General features: G+C 34.6%; 1 long non-coding RNA gene across 1 annotated transcript in view; it reads left to right on the top strand.

Moving 5' to 3' along the window:
* LOC131419548 (uncharacterized) overlaps positions 1-23,786 on the top strand; it is a 49,304-nt gene that overhangs the window by 20,440 nt on the left and 5,078 nt on the right. Inside the window, exon 2 of the long non-coding RNA XR_009223276.1 lies at positions 13,427-13,526. This is a non-coding gene — a long non-coding RNA (uncharacterized LOC131419548). The remainder of the gene's footprint in view (positions 1-13,426; positions 13,527-23,786) is intronic.

Below are 23,786 nucleotides of genomic sequence, written 5' to 3'. Positions count from 1 at the left end.
AGGCAGAAAGGACTAGACATCTCAGCCTCCTGCTTTCAGTAAGGTACTCCTCACTCAACAAGTGTCCAATGTCTGCCAGTCCAGAGCCATGTTGTATTATCCTTTCCAAGCAAGAAACCTCCAGAGTTCTATTGGAATGCAGAGAGGCAGCCTGGAAGCTGCATAGGGAGGATGCACCGTGTCCTCAGAGGATGCACAGACATTTTAGGGGATTTTGTGAAATAAACTAAATTCATTCTTTACTGTTCCCACTGCAGGCTTGGGATTTAGCTTTGTCAAGTATGCTAAATCAGTAACATTTTTCCATCTGCTTTCCAGCTTCCAAAATTTTGTGCTATTTTTCCTCTTTGGTTTTCCTCTATCCTTTTGGGTTCATTTCTTTAAAAAAGAAAATGCATTTTCTGATTTTTCTTTGTGTGGTTGGGAGGGAATAAAATGGGATGTGTGTATGTTCAATCATCCATTTTTACCTGGAAGTTGCAAAGCAAAGATTGCCAATCTGTCTAGATCCACTAGAGATAGAGATTTTTCCTCAACTCCTCAGAGAAACCTCATGAAAATTGGGAGATTTGATAGACGTTTTATCCCTCCCGTAGTGCTGCCAACTACCCAAGTTGTCAGACTGAATAATTGCTGTGACTCTCTAGACTTAGATTAATCCTTGATACCTAAACTTTTTATACTGCACAAGTTTATAATTTATTAATAAAGGTAACTAGGAAAAATACAAAGGTAAGTCACGAAATCAAGAAAGAACTGGACTGAACTTACTGCTACCAGGACTCTGTTCATCTCTCTACTTGTCTGTGCTTAATTGAATTTTTTTTTAACTTCCCACAACCAGAATCTCCATTCTCTCATTTGTTTTGTAAGAAAACAAATGGTCCATAAGGAGTAGAGAAGGTGGGCCAATGATTAAGCTGCCCCTTCTTTCCTTCCATTCATTAAGGTGTATAATTTGTTTCCTCCAAATCATTCGGTTCGGGATTCTGTCTCTGACTACTGAAAGAGTCCTGATTAATTCACTAAAGAATTAACAGTGGTTCCAAGCACTAGGAACATGGGGATGATCTTCATCAACATAACTAGCATAGAATTTTTTAATTGCCTAAGAAATTGTAGAGGCATTTTATTTTTACTTTGATATTTTGTTCCTAGAAAAAAAGACCTTGCATACAAAGACTAGTTACTGGGCATATCTAAAAAACACATATGAAGAAAGACCCTTTCTGTCTCAATTTTTCTTCCCTTATTCAAATTCCAGTGAATTTAATTTAGTTAATGGAGTTCCTCAAGATTAAATTTTTCTAGAACTCTTTCTTAAAATTTTGGTGCCTGCTTTTCCTTATCTTCTAGAAGATGTCAAAATAATTTGACATGAAATTATTAAATTCAGAATTAGTACTCAACCAGTAAGACTCCTCCTTCATATTAAATTGGGTAACTAGGATACATAACCTCTATCCTCCTAAATATATAATTTTATGCACTATTATTTTTGAGATTCAGAAACCCTTATACCTATAATACAGTCCCAATTTCTGATAATAAAATTGTTCTTAGTGATATAATGGCATAAATATGTAACTATTTTGGGATAGTAGGGCAGAGTACCAAGAGTTATGGCTGCTTGGTCAACTGAACAAATTGAAAATCACAGCCTTGAAGGCTCTATCTGTTTTCAATTTTTTAGAACTTGGCGCTCAACTGTAACCTAATAGCCACAGCATGCATAACTGCCTATGCAGCACCATCTACCACCAGCCTACATCATTCCTAATCTTACCTTATCTTTACCTTTTCAACACTTAAAATATAGGTTAACTTTGTCTTTTCTCACCTCTGTCTCCTTTCTCTTCTTATGCTCTTGGTTCTTATGAAAAGCCTTCTATTTATAATTGGTTAAGATCCCCAAACCTGGATCTTGATCATATACAGTTTCACGAAATTTAGTCATTTAAAAATTTTTATAAGTTGTTTAGAATAATAACCTCAAAGGGAAGGACTAAATCTTCAATAAAAATCGAAATAAAATATTAAATATAAACAAATCATCAATTTAATTCTTCCCTAAGAGTGGGAAAATACAGTTTCACAGTGATAAGAGCCACTTGTGTTCACCTAGAGAGATAATAGAATTAGCTGGAGAACTCATTATTCCTTAAGCAATCATAACTGTTGAAAGTTGGCATCATTCAACCCATAACATGCATCACTTTCATCTTCTCATCTCTCCCTGCTCATGCTCCAGGCCCAAGGGTTCAATATACAGGAAAAGGGCCATAATACATATAAGCACACCAGAAGGGTTACTTTTTATCCCATGAGAAAAAAATGTTCACAGTTCAAATCTGAGTGTCCTAGGTACTTTCACTTCCACTGTCCTCTATTGGAGAAGAGGGGGTCAATGGTTTAAGCAATCAGTTTCTGTTTATTGCTCTAATTCATGTCTTGTTCCTATAGCTGCCTTACAGCATCTCAGCTGAGAAGCCTGAGTTGGTATTTTTAGGTGCAATGAAGCTCAGCCTTCAGTTTTTCAAGTTGATCTTCAAGGGAGTCAGAACATCTGGAAGTCCATTGATGTCTTCAACTTCAAGCTTCTAAAGTTATCAATCTCATCACCAAATGGTATTTAATAGACACCATTATGTCACTGACACTTTAGCTTCTGGAACAGGAGCAAAGGGAATAGGAGTGGGTATATAGCAACCTATCCAGCAAAGCTGCTGTTGTATAAACGTGATTTGACACAAGCAAAAAAAAAATCTTGGGATTGGTAAGGTACATACATGTTTTTTCACTTTACACTGATTGTAACAACTGGCTTTTCTGTCTCTGAAAAGAAATAAAGTGGTAAAAACTTGTCAAATGCTATCGTTTATTGTGCATGCCACTTGTAGAATGTGTTTGTGCAGGAGAATTTGCCCTTTCCATATGGTTTAAGTTATTGGCAAGGTAAAGCTAAACAAGCGCATTTTGAAAGCATGGTGAGAATGACTTCCATTTTGGTTATTTATAGCTGTCCACAGCTATCAATGTTTTTATTTTAAAATTATTAGAGCAATTATAGGGCAGAAGGTATGTGCTGAGCTTGAAAATACAATCAATAATAATTCATATGTTACGACTATATACAAAAGTAGCTTCTCTGAACAAGAAGAGTGATTCTTAGCATTTTATTTTATCCAAGGATCTTGATATGGTTTTCTCCCTGGAGGAATTTCCCATCTCTTTCCTGTTACTTTCATTTTGTCCTATTTTTGAAAATGAAATTAGACAAGAAAATTAAATGAAAGATACAAATATTGTAAGAGAGGATGCAGTTTTTGCAAGTGGTGTGGTTGTTTTTGTAGAAGGCTCAATAAAAGCAAGTTAAAATAATGGGAAGCAATTAGAATTCAGTGAGCATACTAGTTAAAAAAATAAACAAAGAAGCCATTAACTTTCCTACACAGACCAAAACATTGGTTTGAAATTATACAGAAAGAAAAGATTCAATTCACAATAGAAATCAACAATAAAAAATCTAGGGATAAACTTTTTTTAAAAATAAAGAAAAAATTAAAATTCTCCTGAAGATGTCAATATATAGGAAGACATAACATTTTCTGTTGTAGAAAAACTCATTATTGTAATGATATCAATTATCTCTAACTTAATCTATGAATTCACTCTGATCCCAATTAGAAAACTGATTTTGTGAAATGTGAAAAAATCATTCAAAATTTTGTGTGGCATATGATTGGATACATCAGATTATTTAGAAAAATCTGAAAGAAAAGAGTAACAAAGTGAGACGGCCCTGCTAAATATTAAAACATATTATAAAGTTAAAGTAACTAAAATAGTATGATACTGGGACAGGAATAAAAAGATCAACAGAACAGATCAGAAAATCTAAAAATGGATGCAAGTACATTTGAGAATGTAGTATAATCTGTGGAGGAAAGACTGATTAGTCAATAAATAGTGTTGGGACAACTGGATAGCCATTTGGAAAATAATTAAGCTAGATTCCTACCTCACTCATTACACTAAAATAAATTCCAGATGGATCAAAAAAAAAAGTAAACTAAAACCATAAAAGTAGTTTTTAAAAAGCTCAGATGGCTGTTTTTAATAAAATTGGAATAGGAAAGGCTTTTAAAAAGTGACACAAGACCTGGAATTCAAAAGGAAAAGACGGATAATTTTGACGACATAGAAATGAAAGTTTTCTCTATATTTAAAAACATCAGTAAAGCCAAAAGATACAAACTGGAAAAAATGAACGTGACAAATAATGGTAGACAAATGGCTAATTTCTTTAATACATTTTGAAAACTCTTAATTTGAAGACCCATAAAAAACAAATGAAAATTCAGTAGCAGAATGGACAAAGGACTCCAAGTGGCTGGCCTCAGAAAAAGAAACACTAATCATGTAAACCTATGAGAAGTTGCTCAACCCCACTAATAACTTTTAAAAATGCAGAATAGAAGAGAGCAATACAAATAAACATAATAAGCAAAGATTAACATTTGATAATATTAAAATTTTATGTACGTATAGACAAAGATAAAAAATGATATTGATGATGTTTTGTTAGGAGGAAAATAAATTATTGTACTTTTTTGAAAGATAATTTGGCATTATTTATTTAAATATAAATGTAAATTTCCATTGATCTTGCAATTATGCTCTAGCCATTTCAGCAACAGATACACTCACATAAATGTTCAAAGATATATATACAAGCAGAGTTTATATTCAACCAGTAGGAAAAGATAGCTATGCTAATTATTAGAACACAGAAACCTTTCTGTGAATTGTTCCTGCAGTGAGCTCTTTGGGTTCCTCACCCAATACCTCAGCCACCTTTCCCTCTGCAGTGGGCTTCTCTGTGACCCAGCAACAAAGGATTAATGCCTGATCCAGCAGGGGTCTGCTAGAATCTTCTTCTTCCAGCACTAAAGTTGGAATCCATTTTTATTGGTCAGTGCCCATGACATAAGCATTATTAAATATTTTCAATGTCACCTCTGTGAATAGAATGTTCACTGCAATTTGTAGAAAAATATCTAAATACCCATTAGTAGAAGACCAATTACATAATTTATGGTAGAACAATATCATGAAATATGACACAATTAAAAAATAATGAGGTAAATTTATATGTAATGATATGGAGAAATATCTACAATATATAGTTAAATTTAAAAGCCTTGTTGTAGAACATTGTGTATATAAAATTATTCTGTTTATATATTTTCAGAGGCTCTATAAAGGAGATATTTTTAATATGCATAGAAAATGTCAGGAAGGATACACACCAAAGAGTGTACTGTGTAGTGGGAGTCTGTGGAGGTAACAGAGGACTCCTACTTTTTACTTGTATACTTCTATACTGTTTGTTATTTTTTTGCTTGCTTTTAAAAATGATCTGTATTGTTTATAAAATAAAAATATTTTTCTAATTGATATGTAAGTTTTTACCATATCACTGATATTTTGAGTCCCCTTAATCAGGAATCTTGAAATTTCATTCCATGGACCCTCTTGCAGTCTAGAGAAGCCTATGAAACATTTCTCACAATAGTGTTTTTAGATGCCTAAAGTAAAATACATAGTAGTACAAAGGAAACCAGTTATATTGGAATATAGTTATCAAAATATTAAAAAGACGACAAATTTGTGATATAGAAATATAAGTGTTTTGTTTATTGACACATTTGATAACAATATCCAGGAGCAGATCTAATATATAATTTCAAAGAAGTTCTAAGCATAAATGATAGTTGGAGATATCTGCAACAATTATAATGTGACATGAATATGAGTCCCATATACCATTAATACTGCTGTGGTTTGTCATTTACATTCATAATTGGAGGAAATGCTAAATTTTAATTGGCTGTTAATAAAAATAAAGACATTATCTTTCCCATTCAAGTTTACAGATCCTCTGAATTCTATCCATTGACCACTTGGGAGACCATGTATTCCATATTAAGAAACTCTACCTATTATATATGAGTTTGAAAATATTAATCCCTCATTTGAAACAAGTTTCATGTCATTCAGTGTAGCTATGTGGTCCCCTTGTTTAAAGGGAGCCATGTACAACTGTGAGGCAAAGAGAATGGAGTCTTAAAAATGATTCCCAGATCACTGTCTTTAAACAGGGCCTTAATGTAACAGTTCATATTAAATTAGCTCAACTTTTTAAGTACAGTGCATCTACAGTAATTCATTTCTCTTTTCTCTCTCTACTTTCCTATTCACTTCATCCTCTATCTGGACACTTGCTTTCCTTTCTACCTCTTTTCTTCACACTAGTATTTCCCTTCTAGCTGCTCTGCTCTGTAGTCTTTCCACATTTTTAGATTGTCTTTTAGCTTGTTTTAATTCTAGCTTTTGATGTTGGTTTCAATCATGGTTATAATTAACTCCTTATAAATCAAGATGCTAACCCTTACTCCCTATGAGCCATGCAATTTGAGATAGTATTTCAGTAATAGGGATGGATTTGCATTCACACGACAAAAGAGTCCCCACCATAACTAATGATACAAAGGGTCAAGGTGACTGGGATTAGTGGTTATAGCGTCTGGTTATAGAATAGATCAAATTTAACTATCCTACATAGGAACCTTGGATTGAACGTGTATTTTGACGTAATGCTTTCTAATCTGAGACTTAAAAAAATATTACTGTCAAAAATTACTCCTTTTCTGAAATTACACTAAATTTTGTTAGTTCTACTTTTCTTTGCTAGTTTGGAACTGAGTTTGAATGGTTAGTGTGTGTGCATGCATGTGTGTAAGTATGTGTGTGTGTGTGTGTGTGTGTGTGTGCAAGTGTGTGATGTGATTACAAAAGTGGCTATGACTGATCAAGGTGAAAGATATATAGATATATTTTGATTTCAGAAAATACATGTTCTAAAATCCAAGAGACTGGGAAACAGAAAAGTAATAGTCACGTGTAGTGTAGCTGAGTCATATTAATAGTGAAATACTAGAATGTAGTATAGCTGGGTTCCAAAAATGGTGGAGCTCTACAGTAGTGATCCAAAATCTCTTGCTGCTGAGATCCCCAATGATCTCATCTATTCAAAGACTTGGTGGTATAGCTTTTTCTTGTAGACTATAAGATCTATCATTCTAATTTACCACTCTTTACTTGAGCTAACTTCTATTCCTTGAAGACAAATATGTTCTGAATAAGGTAAGTGTTTTGAGAAAATTCCTAATTACAAGTTTGTTTTGTGATGATTCTGTTTGAGAATTCTTGTTAATTTTATTCAGTTTGTTGGGGTATATATGTAGTCAGTACGTAAGAGGCTATCGTGAAATGCCCCCAAAAGTTGGAAATAAAAGTTATCTTCTTTGAATGAAAGAAGAAACAATCATATATAATCATCGAAATATGGAAGTAATCTACTCTAAAAAGATAGTTTGTAAATATGTGACTGAGGACATTTTGGAAACCCTTCAATAAAGGTTAATCCGTAGATTTAATCCAGGCAATAGGAAGGGTGACAATTAAGTGCAGAATAATATATTGAATAAGAATGCTAACATATCTTCCTCACTATCCTGGATGGGGTGGAAATGCCCACAAATGCTTCTTATATTTTATGCCCTGATAGTGGATGTGGGTACATTGGCCATCACAGAATATCTCCATTCACTTTGATTCATGTTTACAAAGCAACAACTTTCTGATTATGATCATGTTTCTTATGTAGATCTTCCCTTAGGGAAAGAATACAATGGCCAGATGATAAACAGTGTTTCGGGGTACTTGACCATTATATTTATCATTGAAAGTTAATGAAATGGACTTCTGGGTTATACATCATTTTCTTGTGAGCCTGGTTAGCAGAAGATGTGCTGAGCCTAATCATTTCTTTCTTGATTTACTCTCTCGTTTTCTAGAAATTATCCTAGAGTAACTTCCTGGAAAGGGTGCATAGAAATTTTCATGTATTGCATTTTTGAAGGTGTCTTTATTATGCACTCATACTTGATTGAGAGATTGGTCAGATACAGAATTCTTGATTGAAATAATTTTTACTCAGTATTTTGGAGGCCTATTACATTGCCTTTTAGCTTCCAGTGTTGCTATTGAGAAGTCTAATGTAATTCTGATTCCTGATCTCTAGACAAGACCTGTTTTGTTTGATGTTTTTCTCAGTGGAAGCTTTTGGATCTTTTCTAGGCACTGTATACTCATTTGATAGCTTTTCAAGAGAAGTATTTTATTTTTAAGACCCATCTTACTGATTAGGAAACTGAGACTCAGAGAAATTAAATAAATTGCTCAGTCATAGAAGAACCAGTAAGTGTCAGAAGCAAGATTCAAATGCAATCTAATTCAAGAGTTTATGTGCTTTATGTTACCCTATAATAGTTAATACCTTAAGGTTTTATGGGACCTGAGAGCTCAGTTAGTTCAACCACTTGGCTTTTTTTATTTGCTTTTGTTTCCTAATGTAATTCTTTCTTTAAAGAATTATACTGATTCACAGTATGGGTGCTAAAATACATTTTTAATTCTTATGGAAAGTAATTCCAAATTATTAGAAATAAAATAATTTTATTAGTTACTTCAGGAGTCTCTGACACATCCAAACTATCAAAGACTATGTATACCAAGATAAATAATCCAATTTAAAATTTCTTACATATTTCAAAATGTCAGTCAATACGTGTTTAATGCATCAGTCACTCTATCTATTCCAGTTTAATTCTCTTTAAAACACAGTGTTCTAATTTCTTCTCACACAAGACAGCCTTCTTTTTTTAATGTGCTCCATGCTGATTCACATCTTAAAATCAGTTTTCTATCTCCTAAAGCACTATGAAATGTGACTTGTCTTTTATGAGGTGTGATAAATGTGTCTTCCATTTCTTTGGGCTGTTTATGTTAAATCTGTGATTACTTCTTTAAAGGCATCATTCTGCAGAACAACTGGTTCAGAGTGACTGTTAAAACATTAACACATAAAGAAGTTTTTATTTTAGCAAGATGTAACACAATCCTTTTACAGATGGCAAAGCATTGAGGTTGAATTTTATTTGCTACAAGAGTGCTTAAATAATATGCTTACTACATTTTACTGGGGCTGATATTATCACAGAATTATATACACAAAGCTCTTATGTACTATGCAAAACAAATATGAAATGAAATCCTTTCCTCTACAATTCTTAGGTCAGAAAAAGCAAAAGAATAGATATAAGATAATAAAAATATATGACATTCAAGGTGAATGTGAATCAATATGCAAAACCTAGCAAGTGGTATCTATTTATCTTTATCTTTTACCACCATAATTCCACAACATTCACTTAACTGACACCAAATATACTTAAAAATACATCAGAAAAGGAGAAGTGGAACTTCTATATTACTCATTATACATTGCCTATGTCTCTATTTTCCCTCTCTCCCCCAAAATCTGTCATACAGCACAAAAAAATAAGCAAGCATAGAGAGTTAGTCATTACCTCAGCTCTGCCTTTCCTGGTTTTCAGAAAAAATTTATTCCAAAATTGGTTTCTTTGGGGAAAAAAAAGTATTTTAATAAATCATATCCCAAAGTGTGTTTTATGGGATGGTAATAGGTATCAGAAGAAACTAATAAGTCAAGGAAGGGTTCTATAGTCAAATCAGTTTAAATCTGGGGTTGTTTTTTTCATTGCAAAATTTTTTAAGACTTTAATATGCTATAATATATTCATTATAATCTCCATAACAGGAATGAGCTATTGCATAGAAAGTTCTAAGACTAATTTGACTGGAGAACCTATTTTTAAAGAAGTCATCTTTTCATCTAAAGATCAAGTAGTATGTTTTGGAAAACACTGCCTTGACTCTTATAGCACACCAATTATAGCATTTTCAAAATGTAATAACAGGTTTTGTTACCGCACAAAGGACATGATCTGCTCGCCACGAGACAAAAGCCAATGGTCAACAGGCAAGATGGTGGAAAAGAAAGGGCAGTTTATTACAGCTTGCTAGCAAGGGGGAAGATGGCCAACTAATATCTCAAAGAACCATCTTAAGGGGGCACAAAATCTTACAGCAGTTATATAGGCCATTGGATTATAGGGGAGGGGATTAGGAATGTGTACCTGCTGGTGTTACAGACTGGGAGTGCCACACCAGATCTTTCAGTTTTCATTGATGATGGCTATCAGTATAGACTCTCTGTTGGGGGTGATCACATTCCTAAGGAACTAAAAAGAACAAAGTTATCATTTCATCGAAGCTGGGAGGTACATGCACAAGCAGGAGTCGTAAACTCTACAGAGCAGTTAGATCTCCTGGAGGGTGCATATCCAGCTGGGTTACTTTGTCAGAGGTCATTCAAAGTTACAATAGGGCTTCTTTTCTACAATATGGCTTCCCTCATGTCAACCTTGTGTTGAGCCGGTATCAGTTTTAGTGGGTATTAGCCCCTCTCCCTATTGTTAATTACGTATTCATCTAGAAGCAAACTGTTACAACAAGTTTCAAACTTAAATATGTGGATTTGAATAACTGATTTATGAAGAATGATGCTATAGAAAAAAATACTGGATTTATGGTGAATGATTCTATGGAGAAAAAAATTATGAAACCAAACTTGATTTTACACAAAGGGTCCAGAAAAAAAAAAATGCTTCTCAAGTGACCTGTTTTATAACGATAAATTAAATTACTCCAAACTCTTTAAAGTTTTCTCTGTGAACCAGTTCTTAAACACACGTTTTTCCTTTTTCTCAAGGGAGTTGTTACTATCTCCTCACTACTGGACATCCCAATAGGAGGCATAGCTTTTCTGTTGAGATAATTTGAAGCTAATTCAATACTCAAACACTTATTTTTTCAGTTGTTCAAGAAGCTCAGTGCATTTTAAGAAAAGGATTTTAAAAAATAGCCATTTATCTGTAACTAAGTTTTCACATGCTTGGAAAAGAAACTTTTGATCAGCAACAGGAATGCCTATAGGAAAGTTAACCGTAATTACCTTATTTGTTCATTCAATTGACACTTATTGATTCTACTTTGTGCCTCTTACTGCACTATATACTGGGATGAGGGTGAAAATAAAATGAAAAGAAAAGCAACAGACTGGAAGAAAATCTTTGTAAAACACATATCTGATAAAGGACTGGTAAACAACATATATAAAGAACACTTAGAACTCAACAATAAGAAACCAAACAATCCAGTTAGAAAGTGGGCAAAAGATCTGAACAGGCATCTCACCAAAGCAGATATATGGATGGCAAATAAGCATATGAGAAGATGATCAATCTCATATGTCATTAAGGAATTGCAAATTAAAACAACAATAAAATACCACTAGTATACAACTATTGGAATAGTTAAAATCCAAAATACTGAAAACATCAAATACTGGGAAGGATATGGAGCAATAGGAATTCTCATTCATTTCTGGTGGAAATGCAAAATGGTGCAGCCATTTTGGAAGTCTGACAGTTTCTTTCAAAGCTAAACATCGTCTTACCATAGGATCCAGCAATTGCACTCCTTGGTATTTATCCAAATGAATTGAAAACTTATGTCCACACAAAAACTTGCACACGAATGTTTATAACAGTGTTATTTATAACTGTCAAAACTTGGAAGCAAGATGCTCTTCAATAGGTGAATGGATAAACAAACCATCATACATACATTGAAGGGAGTATTATTCAGCAATAAATAGAAATGTGCTATCAAGTCATGAAAAGAAGTGGAGGGATCTTAAATGCATATTGTTAAGTGAAAGAAGCCAATCTGAATAGGTTACTTATTGTATAATCTCAACTATAAGACATTCTGGAAAAGGTAACACTATAGGGATTGTAAAAAGATCAGTCATTGCCAGGGCTTTGGAGGAAGAGTGGTGGTGGGGGGCGGGTGGTGAATAGGTGGAGAATGGAGGATTTTTAGGGCAATGAAACTATTATGTATAATATTGCAATGGTGGATACATGACATTATGCATTTTTCAAAACCCATAGAACTATACAACACAAAGAATAAACTCTAACATAAATTATGGACTTTAGTTAATAATAATGTATCAATATTGGTTCATCAATTGTAACAAATGTACCACTGTTACGCAAGATGTTAATAATGGAAACTGTATACAGGGTAGGGACAGGGGAAAGGAGGTATCTGGGAACAGTTTGTACTTCCTGCTTAAGTTTTCTGTAAACCAAAAACTGCTCTAAAAAGTGAAAGCAATTCAAGTTTGAGGACCACTAACTTTTAGGATTCCATTTTGGCAAGGACCAGTATTTCTGGGCCCTTTGTTAAAAAAAATTGGACACAGCCTGAGTTAAGGGCATAAGCCTCTGTGAGAGACCATAATACTTTATGTCAAAGGACTGTCATAGTATAATATACTGTTTATTTTCTATACCATTCATTTTCTGTACAGAAGACCCTTCTTGAATGGACCATGAGTACAACTTTGATATGGATCCATTTTAACACAGACTATCCAGCTTCTTTTAAATTATCTTTTCTTCTCACAGTTTATTTTAAATCACTTCAAATCTTAAAGTGATGGAAAATGCTTTCGGGTTTTTGTTAAGATTAATGTTCCCTTTGCCCCCCTTTATAATGTCTTTGACTGGTACTTTAGTTCTAAGGGAATGTACCCAACAGTTCTGGGATGTCTGCCCCAGAAGATTAGCTGGTGGTTGACTTCTTACTATACATACTCAATCAGTCTATGATTGGCCAGAAAATTTCACATTATTTTGTACCACTTGAAAGCAAAAGGGGAGGAAAAAAATCCCCCAAAATCCCCAAATTGCTATTTTCAAGTGCCCAAGTGCAATTTCAAGTAACAATTGAGTTTGACCAGCTTAGTGCAACCCTGAAGCTCAAGCTGACTCTAAACCTGTCTTTAATCAAGTTAACCACAACATGCAGTTAGGGAAGAAGCAGGCATTTGTTATTATGTCCCTCCTCATCAATACAAAATGCTGCTCAATTTCATAACTGCTCACAGCACTTTGAGCAGCCCCAACTTCCTCTTTTGCACCTCTCAACCCATAATCTAAATTATTACGTACCTAAATTTTTCAGGAGGAGAAGTCCTGAGAATGGAATTTTTCAATGACAACTTTTTTCAAAATAATATGGAGTTATTTTAAGGTGTGTTTTTAGCAGATAGTAAAAAAGAACAAACCAGAAACTTAGCTAAGTGGGTGCTATGTTCCAAGAATTCAAGTCCTGAAGAACGTTGTTTTAATGTTAAGAGAATGTTGATGGCATCTCTTAGTGACACAGATTTCATTCAAATCTCCCTTTTGACCCTGGGTTTGAAGTTGAGCCTCTAGTGATGTTGAGATTTGTAATATCGAACTTCTTTTAAACAAGAACTAAGCAGGTATTATAATTCTTTATTTACTTTTTCCTGAAGGAGACGGTAAAGAGTTCCTCATAAGGTCATTTATGAAAGAGCCATTGGAAGAAGGAGGAAAGGAAGAGTGACTAATGGGGATATATTCCTTTGAAAAGAGGTAATGAACGATCAATGTTAGAACACTAAGATGTGAAATAAGGACTCTGTTTCTATCTCTTTTTTTTTAACAGCTTTATTAAAACATAATTCACATACCATAAAATTCACCCATTTAAAATGTACAATTCAATATTTTTTAGCATATTCACAGCGTTGTTCAACCATCACCACAATCTAATTTTAGAATATTTTCGTCCTCACTGAAGGAAACCCCATACCCATTAGCAGTCAATCCCCATTTTCCTTCTCCCCCACCCCCCATTCTAAGCAACCACTAGTCTACTTTCTATCTCTATAAATTTGCCTATTCTTGACATTTCATATTAATGGAATCATACAATATGTGGCATTTTGTGACTGGTTTCCTTCACTTAGCATAATGTTTTCAAGGCTCATCCATGTTGTAGCATGTATCGGTACCTAACTCATTTTATTGATGAATAACATTGCATGTTATGGAATATCACATTTCATTTATCATTTCATCAGTTGATGGACATTTGGGTTATTCGAACGTATTGGCTATTATGAGTAATACTGCTTTGAACATTTGTGTACAAGTTTTTGTGGGGACGTATGTTTTAATTTTTCTTGGGTAAATACTTAGGAGTGGAATCATTACATCACATGGTAATTCTTTGTCTAACTTTTTAAGGAACAGCCAAATTGTCTTCTAAAGGAGTTGTACCATTTTACATTTCCACCAGCAATGTATGAGAGTTCCAATTTCTCCACATTCAAACTCTTTTATAAATTAACTTTCTCAAAAACAAAATGGAAGGCAGGAAGTCCAGAAGGAAGGGAAGAAAGAAAGGAGGGTTGGAGGGAAGGAAGGAAGGAAATAAATAAATCAGCCAATGTTTTCCTGCTTGTAAGGTCGTTCTAATGATGGATTAGACTTTTTAGAGTCAGGTATTATAAAATAAAGCCTAAATTGCATTGACTATTTTTTCCTACATTATCAGCCATTTTCTCAATGAAATCATGATTCTAAATATTTTTTATGATATATGAAGTGGAAAAATGCAAGAAACAAAACAGTGTTTATGTATTCAATCATGTTTCACACAGGCATGCAAAGTAAAGAATCTGGAAGAAAATACCCCAAGGTTTTAATAATTGTTATCTCTAGAAATCAAGATTACACATGGATTTTTTTCCTCCTCTTTTTGCTGTCTATTACTATCTTTGTAAAAACAATAAGCATGCGTAGATTTTTCATTTTAAAGAGAAACTATGATCCTCCAGCCAGTAGGGCCCATAGCTGTCTTTCTCAGCCTGGCTGAACATCAGAATCACCACAGGAGCTTTTTAAAAAAATACTACCATCTTGACCACCACCCCACCCCGCCCTTAGAAATTCATGTTCAGTTGATCTGGGATGATTCTAATGTGTAAGCAAAGTAAGAACTTCACCCTATACCTTCAATTCCCTGCTACCTTATTTGTTGAGTTTTGCTGGAGGGAAAAAAGCCTTCTTACAGGCTGACAGTGTCCTGATGCGAGCTTAGTTGATGCCATTTTATTTATGGTTTGCAGGGTATTATCTTTACTGGGTTACATTTGGAGAGGCTTCCTTAGTATCAAGAGGCTGCTTCAAGAAATATGTGAAAAGGTGTCCCAAACTTTCTTCTGGCAAGTGTCATGGGAAGATCAGCAACTTAATGTTGAAATGAAACCATCTGGCACTTGAGGAGTTCTATACATATAGTAAGGTGCAACTTTTAAGGCATTCTTCAAAATAAAGCTGCCTTTGACTCAATGGATAATAATATTTAGACAATGATTTACAATGCAATCCTCTCCTGCATGGTAATGAGAGATGCACAGAATTGGTCTGGGGATAGGAGAGAGAAGATGAAAGTAAACACTGAAGGCCTCAGTGAGAATATGTATCACTGAATATTTACGTCTATTGCCTTATCCTTTTTATGTACAATAGGTGGTTGGAGAGAAACTGGGTCCATTAAAATTCTTGATTCTGGTATCTACCGTCAAGTAACATATTCCTTGAATGAAGAACAAAGGAGTTAGCTTCCTCGCTGAATAATGGGGCAGTGTGACTTCATGAGTCTGATACCTTCAAAACTAGGAATATTTGATGTTTCTGTCAGATGGATCTACTCCTGAAGCATCTGAAGGCTTTTAACTTAAAAAATTGGAAGCATACATTCCTTGATAAATCTTACTCTTGGCTCCTGTCTGGTCTCTCTTTGGTGGAGTAAGAAAAGGGGTAAAGAGAATGGTTGTCTTTCTCTGTGACAGGGGAGAAAAGTGCTACTGAATTTAAGCAGCTCTTTTTTGCAGATGTCAGTTATTTTTAGAAGAATTATTTTCATCTTTTCATCCAGAAGCCAATTTTAATGAGTTTCAACTATGTACAAAGTATATGGTAGTTTTGTGGGAAAAGCCAATGAAGAACAGTATTCAAACCTTCAAAATCTTATGATCCAGAATTAAAAATATAAGTCCTCACAAAGTTATTAAACAAGGTAGAATATGATAAATTCCATGAAGATGATATATAGTTCTGTAAGATTTCTAAGAATGGAGAGAGCACTTTTGGATGTAGAAAATGTTTAATATTCGTTTTTCTAGCATAATCTCAAAGCTGAATTTTCCCCCACCATTTAAAAAGTAGTACCAGCTTTCAAATGACTCTGCCATCCCTTCAAATTCAATTGTAAGACGTTTGTTTATCCTTTCCTCTCACTGCACTGTTTAGCACTATTATTTCTGTACGACAAATGTCAGGGGCCAGCCCAGTGTCATAGTGGTTAAGTTCACACGCTCTGCTTTGGCTGCTCCGGGGTCCATGGGTTCAGACCCTGGGCGCAAACCTACACACTGCTCATCAAGACATGCTGTGGCAGGGTCCCACATACAAAGTAGAGGAAGATTGGCACAGATGTTAGCTCAGGGCCAATCTTCCTCACCAAAAAAAAAAAAAATGTCAGAAGTGTTTTGTTGTTTTGGCCTTCCCGGCTCCTGCTAAAATTAGCCAAATTACCTATAAATTTAGAATGTTAATTTGTAATCACATTGGACACTAATACCAAAGAAGATGCAGGATTCTTCTCCTGATTAACTTTGGAAGTTTAAACTTCTTAACTTTAAACATAATGATGTTTATCATTTATTGAGCTCTTTTACTTTGTTCCTTTCTCTGTGCTTATCTTGCTTTACGTGTATTATCTCATTTAATATTCAAAGACATCCTATGTGTAATTCTTTTAACTTCATCTTCATCATAATTCCTGAAAATGCATATAATACCTTGTTTTCATTGATGTGCTTTTGTAAGCTATAGCAACAAATTAAAAAAAAACAGACAGGTAAGTGGTTGTTCCATCTGTTGTATTCGTTGAGTTTATTCCCATCCTCACCTCACTCTGTTAAAAATATCTCTTGGTGAGTTTGTGAGTTATACATTCTATTTCTATTCATCTAGTAGTTACTCTTAAATAGTAGTATATATTTAACCTAATAAGTTTCGAGGTGAATCAATAATTCTATCCTTCTCCTAAGTAAGACAAGGACCTTAAAATGTTTTCTCCCATCCTGTCATCTATGTTATTTTTTAGTTTATTTTAATGCACACACACACACAATTTTAAACATTTAAACCTAGGTTTACCAACATACACTTTTGATTTTTTGTTTGTTCATTATGAGTTCTTTCACCATACTCTTTCTTTCTATATTCAATTTCCTTCTTGCTAATGTATATTTTTTTGGTAATATTTCAGTGAGGATCTGTAAACATAACCTGTCTCAATCTTTGGACATCTTAAAATTTTCTTTTTAATTTTAAAATTTATGATGCTCTAAAGTTTCACCATGGTTGTCTAAATGTGAATTTTTTTAAAGTTACCCTACTCAGAATTGTCTGCTCCTTGAGTATGCAGATTCATAGTTTCTTTCATTCTCAGAGTATTGCCTCTTTCCCAATCTCTCATTCTGAAGAGAATATTTAGTAGATTTATTAGTCGTGTTTCAGAGATTTTCATTCCATCCTCCATATGTCTTTTTTATTTGCAATAAAACATTTATTTACCAATGAGTTCATAATTAATCAATTGAGAAATAACATGCAAACAGTATGTTAGGTACCATGTTACTTAACTTCATATATATATGTGTGTATTATATATGTACACACATATATATAATCTATTTTACTGCATTTTAGATTAATTTCTCAGATCTGTTTTCAAATTTACTCATTTCCTCTTTATCTGTGTTTTACATACTGGATAATTTATATATTGAGCTTTTCCCTTCAATTATTATAGTTTTCATTTTAGGATTTCCATTTTACTCTTTTTCAAAACTGCCTCTTCTTTTTTAGGAGATGCTATCCTTACAACTTTTATTTCTTCCTTGTTTATATCTTTGAACATTTAAACAAATTTGTATTCACATCCTTCTATTTTCTGTTGGTTTTAACATGTGAATTCTTCTGTTTGTTGAGATTCCTGGCTCTCATGAAGTTCTGTTTCCTTGATACTTCAAATTTTAGACTGAATCTGTCTTCAGATTGAATTGTTTTCTAAGGGTATGTCATGGTTCAGGGTTGTGAAGTCATTATTGTGGGTGGGTCTCTGTCTACTTCTGCCAATCCCATGGATCTCTCAACCAGTTTTTACAATAATTTCTTGACTTCAGATTCTTTTACCAAGCATAATATGTGAATCCAACCCCCTATCTTCACACTTTATCAGTTTAGATTTCTCCTAGATGATTAATTTTCAACTAGGATCTAGAACAGGCAGCCCTTTTTTCTTGCTGAATTCCAATTCCAGAGGAAAGAACTTTTCTAGTCCCTTCTAGGCTCTTGATTTTATACTGGGAGTGCTCCTATAGCTTCCCATGCCCCCAGGCCTGCAAAATCAACTTATGGGTTTCTTTCCCAACTCTCTACTCTCGGGTTAAAGCTCAGTAACTTAGAATATCCAGGTCCTGTAACCTCATGGCCCATTTGGCTTTAGCTCCCATTCCTTGCTCTGGCTTCAGATTGATTCTGTTCATTTCTGGCACCACGTGATTTTCCTTTTACATTTTTAAGCTTAGCTATGGATATGCATGTTTTTCTGTTATCATCTATTCAGCAGTACTATATGTTTGGAGCAAGGTGTTGTGGGGGCAGGCAATCAGCCATAATGCCCGGAGACCTCAGTCTCATCTATATGATACCACAGTTAATTTGACTTCCTCTGTATCTTTTGTTTGCTTACTTTTTTTCCCCCATTAAATAAACCAACAGATCATATAGGCTGTCTTGAAAATGCACCCATGAATCCTGTTGCTCTGTCTCTACATGTCATTGTTGTCAGAGATGGCAAACTCCTGGAGGACAAGGACTGTACTACCTGCAGATATGCATTAGCATCACTGGAAAATGAAAATAAACTTATAGTAGTGTGCATGGTATTTCTGAGGATCCTGCTTACAAGGAAAAATATCTTTTTCTATGTTGGCAGCTTTCTTTTTGGCAACTCTATTTCATAGATTCAGACTCAAAATGCAGCTTTCTTTTGGGTTTGGCAGCGGTCATTAGTGTCTTCATATTATTTCCTTGCTTCGTTAGAATAAACAAGAAGTTTTTCTCCCACTTTTGCTTGCTGTGACCAAAGTCGAGAAACTGGAGGGTTCTTGGGCACCAGCCACAGCCATTAGCTTCACTGCTTGACTTAATACTTGGTCAAATGTCACTCTCAAGCCTGAAATATAATAATGAGAATTTTTTGTGTGGGGGGGGAGGAGGACTAAAATTATGAACTATAAAACTAGAGTGACAGGAAGGTGCTAGGAGAAATGTTCAAAACATTGATGTGATTTATGAACATGTGGCAAACAGATGTGGTGGAGTAATAGGGACCCCCATCTCCTTTTATAAATTTGGATCACATTTGTGTCTCTCCCACGTCCCCCACCCAGGTTCATAATATGCTTTATTAAAATTTTCTGCAGGGCATATGGTTGATTAATAATTGTTGATGACAGAAATTTGGTTTTGGTAAGCTGCACAGTGAAAGATAAATACAACGGGGCTATTTTAACCTCTGTATATTAAGCTTATTAGAGTGAGGCTTCTCTGTAAGATGGTCTGTGTTGAGATTGTGTGTGATTTATGGAAATGTCACCAATGACCCTGGTTCTGGAAAAACTCTTAAAATCTCTTTTGTTGTAATCATCACTTGAGTTTCCGTTGTCACTAGGAAAAATCATTTTTGGAAAAAAACATAATCAAGAGTGGTTAAAATATGCTTCAAATAAAATAAATATTGGGTAGCTATATAGGAATAAAAATACAAAGAAAGCCCTGAGATGGATATTGGAAATAGAAATTTGTAACTAATTCTAAATGTGGTGTGGAAGAGAATAGGGAAACATTGAAATAGTGGCTTTTGATTCGCTTCCCAACTCTGACATGTCCAGAACCTTTAGATAAGTCTTTTAATTCTTTCTACCTTTGTTAAGAGAGCAAGTGTTCTGAAACTAGTGTCTATAATATAGTTTGAAAAAATGTTTTAATAATACAAAAAATTTTAATAAGTATTGCATCTATATGGCAAGAAATTCAAACAGTACAAACGTATTTATAGTAAAGAATTCATTTTCCTTTCATTTTTCTCAAGTCCTCAATTTTGCTTGTCTAGAAGCAACTACTATTAGTTTGAAATTATTTAATAAAGGTCCTAATATTATAAGCCCATCTTTCAAATAGGAATTTTGAAATTTACCACAAATTGCATTCAGCATCCTGTACTATTTACAGTGAGTTACTAGTCATTGGTAAGGCTGATAATTATAGCAAGATTATATAATTCCCATCTCACTCAAGTAATATATTGAGGAAGTTTAAAAAAGACAAAGGAGGGCCGGCCCCGTGGCTTAGCGGTTAAGTGCGCGCGCTCCGCTGCTGGCGGCCGGGGGTTCGGATCCCCGGCGTGCACCGACGCACCGCTTCTCCCGCCATGCTGAGGCCGCGTCCCACACACAGCAACTAGAAGTATGTGCAGCTATGACATACAACTATCTACTGGGGCTTTGCGGGGGAAAATAAATAAATAAATAAAATCATTTAAAAAAAAAGATAAAGGAAAAATGATTCAAAATAATAAGATTAATGCTAAAGGCCTGATGTTTACTGATTTGGTGAATTTTTGCTTTGGGCTGGGACTTTCTTAGGCAGAACTCAAGATCATACAGCCGAAACTCTTGATTTGCAATTTCCAAAACCTCTCCATTTCTCCCATCCAAGAGCACGGCTAGCAGTTGTCTGGGAGTCACAAAGAATGATTGCTAGATGGGGCCTCCTACAAAGTGTTACGAGAATCAGCACGGATAAGTCTGTGCTTAACTTGTGGAGTCAAAGGGGAAAAAGAATCAGGAACCCCCATGCTTTACTTCATGCCCTCATTTTTCATTCAATTAAATTGTAAAATTATAAAAACAGTAACAAAAATGAAAACACACATGGTAACAATATCCTAATGTGTTTGAGAAATAATGCAGAAGATGGACTTAACCACCTCAAAAAAATTTGGGAAACTATTCAGGGTTCTAAATGGAAGTCTGGTATTTTGATTACCTAGACAACTTTACTTCAGCTCTGTTCACATCATCAGCTTCTCTCTCACCTCTATCAGTAATGACTAGTAACTCAGTTTCATACCTGTTTGTTAGAGAATATATAAGAGAGCTTCCTCCTCTCCTCCCAAAAAAGTAAGTGCTGTTGCATTTTTTGTGTCTTTAGAGTGTTTCCTTCTCAGTCTGAAACTGGGTTAAGACATTTAGACTTGAATAAGTGGAAAGTCTCTCTTGATTCTTTTCTAAATTGAAGTGCCTTGGTGGTTGACTGCTGAAGAATGATTTACAATTCCTGGAGTACTTTGTGGGTTTGGTTTTTAAAACCAGTTCTTAATATTCAAGCTACTTGGAAGTTGGAGCTTGAATAATAGCTAGTCATTTCTAAAATGTGGAATTTGTCCAGTTTTGAGGAATTGCCCAAGTTGATATGTTTTGAAAAATGTAAATTACCACATTCAATTGTCCTGGGAACCAATGGAGAAGCAGTAGTTTTTTCTCTAAATTATAAAATAATTTGATATTAAAAATTAAAAACTAAAAAGAGCAGATTTTCCTGTGCAGATGTTAAATTCCTGATATAGTCCCCATTTGCTGTAGTGTGGCCCCACAATGACACCATATACCTTCAGGTCTTACCAGCTCAAATCTTGAGAATGAAGAAGGGAGGCACAGCATCTTGTGTATCTTTTCAGAACAAGAGCTCATGTTACATTAATCCAGACTTTCAAAAATAAATTCAAATATCCTGGTATCCCATCAGTATAACAGTTTTGAATTACCCTAGCAATGATAACAGCTCAACTCTTGACGACTCGTAGCTAACATGAACACAATAATGCTTGCATCTTTTTATCTTTCTTGAAACTAGTCAATAAATGTTGAAGATGCGTATAAGCTGGAAAAGTGTTTTAATTAACGAGAAGAGGCAACCAGATAACTAAAAACTTGAAAACTGGGTTTATATCTCACCTAATGTTCTATTATTAACACCTACAACATTACTAAACAAAATCTTATTCTATCATTGATTCTACAAATAATTATTTAGGACCTTCTATGTGTTAATTGTCTTGGTAGGAACTAGGTGTGCAAAGATTTAAAAACAAACAAATAAACAAAATGAAACAATAGCAAAAAACCACTGTCCCTGACTTGCAGTATCTCATATTGGGGGAAACAGAAATATAACTACCTAATAAAAATCCTACACAATATGATTGCTCTAATAGAGGTATGTACAAAATTCTATAGAAATACAAGGAAACGAAGGACTTGCTATATCTAGAGAAGCTAGAAAGAAGTCACATAAACTGTGTCTCATGTTGGTGTTTTCCAGGTGTGAGAAAAGTATGATCATAGTGAGGGGTGTGAACAAGAGTATAGAACTGTGAACAGAGATATTTGGGAACAGATATTGGTAGATCCTTGAGAACTGCAATTCATTGGTAGTTAACTTCTCCCTGTGAACCAAGAAAACAGCAGTGGGGATGAAGTGGAAAAGGATGGAAATTACACAGATATTGGTAAGGATGCTTGGGTCCACATTACAAAGTGCCCTCTATATCATGTTAAGAAATTTACTTATAATCACTTTAAGAAATGAAAAGTCTTTTAAGATTTATAAGTAGAGGCACTGACATGATCAGATTTGGGTTTATACAAACTACTCAGAACTATAAAAAATGAATTCTGGGGAACAAGACTCTAGTGAAGAAGAACAAACAGGAGGCCATTGAAAAGATGAAAACCTGAACCAAAACTCTCTGTGTCCCACAATTTTACCAATACTCAATATTGTCAGACTTCTAAATTGTTGCAAGATTGTGTCAGGCCTTTTAAGCTATTGAGGGTTCTTTGGCTTTTGCTCTAAGTGAGATGGGAAACCACTGGAGGATTTTGAGTGGAAGGATACAAAGTAGAAGGATACAAAGATCTAAGAAGGATCATTCTGGCCACCATGTTGAGAATAGACTGTAAAGAGGTAAAGAGATAGAACCAATTAGGCCAGTTAAGTGACTGTTGCTATAATCTATTCAAATGTGATGGAGGATTAAACTGGGTGATAGTGGTAGAGGAGTGAGAACTGAAAATATATCCAAACTCTAGATATGTTTAGAAGGTGGCGACATTTTGAAAGTAAAAACAATGGATGTGCTGTTGGATTGCAGGCAGGGTATGTGAAAGACTCCAAGATTTTGGTAAGAGTTACTGGAAGAATTCAGTTGCTGTTTACTAAGATGGGAAGGAGCAGGTTTGGAGGAAAGATCAGGAGTCAGCTTCGGGCTTGATATGTTTGAGAAGACTATTAGATATCCAGTGAAGATAGATAAGTCTAGAATTAATATGATAGTTCAGAACTAGAGTACAAATTTTGGAGTCTTTATTATATAGATGGTATTTAATGCCCTGGGACTAGACAAGGTCACCAAGAGAGTAGCGTAGTCAGAGAAGGGAAAAGATCCATGGGCTAAGCCCCATATTTAGTGGGAGATAAGGAAAAATCAGCAAAGCAAATGGGAACAGAGTAGGAAAACCAAAACAGTGGCCATGCCAGAAGTAAAGTAAAATGTGTCCCCTGCTGCTGATTCATCAAGTAGATTGAGAACTGAGATTTGATCATTAGATTTAGCAATATGAAATTCATTGCTGATTTCTCAACAGC

The sequence above is a fragment of the Diceros bicornis genome, chromosome 21 (assembly GCF_020826845.1).
Source record: "Diceros bicornis minor isolate mBicDic1 chromosome 21, mDicBic1.mat.cur, whole genome shotgun sequence".
Lineage (NCBI taxonomy): Eukaryota > Metazoa > Chordata > Mammalia > Perissodactyla > Rhinocerotidae > Diceros > Diceros bicornis.
The sequence above is the reverse complement of the archived record's forward strand: the minus strand, read 5'-3'. Positions and strand labels throughout refer to the sequence as shown.